At 57.4% G+C, this 319-nt stretch overlaps 1 protein-coding gene across 1 annotated transcript in view; it reads right to left on the bottom strand.

Annotated features, from left to right (window-relative positions):
- The window catches only part of BST1 (bone marrow stromal cell antigen 1), a 19,276-nt gene that overhangs the window by 3,529 nt on the left and 15,428 nt on the right, over window positions 1-319 (bottom strand).

Here is a 319-nt window from a genome sequence, read left to right as displayed (position 1 = left end):
GAACCTGCGTCTCCTGCATCGGCAGGCGGACTCTCAAGCACTGCGCCACCAGGGAAGCCCCCATGGAACTTTTGAGACAGCAGAGGGCAACAGGGCCGCCTGGATGGTCCTGGGCACTGGCAAAGACTGCAGATGTAATGCGCACCCTGCACAAATGTTCGGGAAAGTCACTAAGTCCTTGCAGTGCTGGACTCCAGCCCCTAAGGAGACAAACAGGCCTGCAGACTCAGGTACCGACACAGAGAGAAGAAGGAAGCAGCAAGGTGAGTAACTCCCAGTCCAGGGGAGGGCTTTCAACCGTTGCAGGGTTTGAGCCAAA

This window comes from Lipotes vexillifer, unplaced genomic scaffold (assembly GCF_000442215.2).
Source record: "Lipotes vexillifer unplaced genomic scaffold, Lipotes_vexillifer_v1.1 scaffold1653, whole genome shotgun sequence".
NCBI classification, from domain to species: Eukaryota; Metazoa; Chordata; class Mammalia; order Artiodactyla; family Lipotidae; genus Lipotes; species Lipotes vexillifer.
The sequence above is the reverse complement of the archived record's forward strand: the minus strand, read 5'-3'. Positions and strand labels throughout refer to the sequence as shown.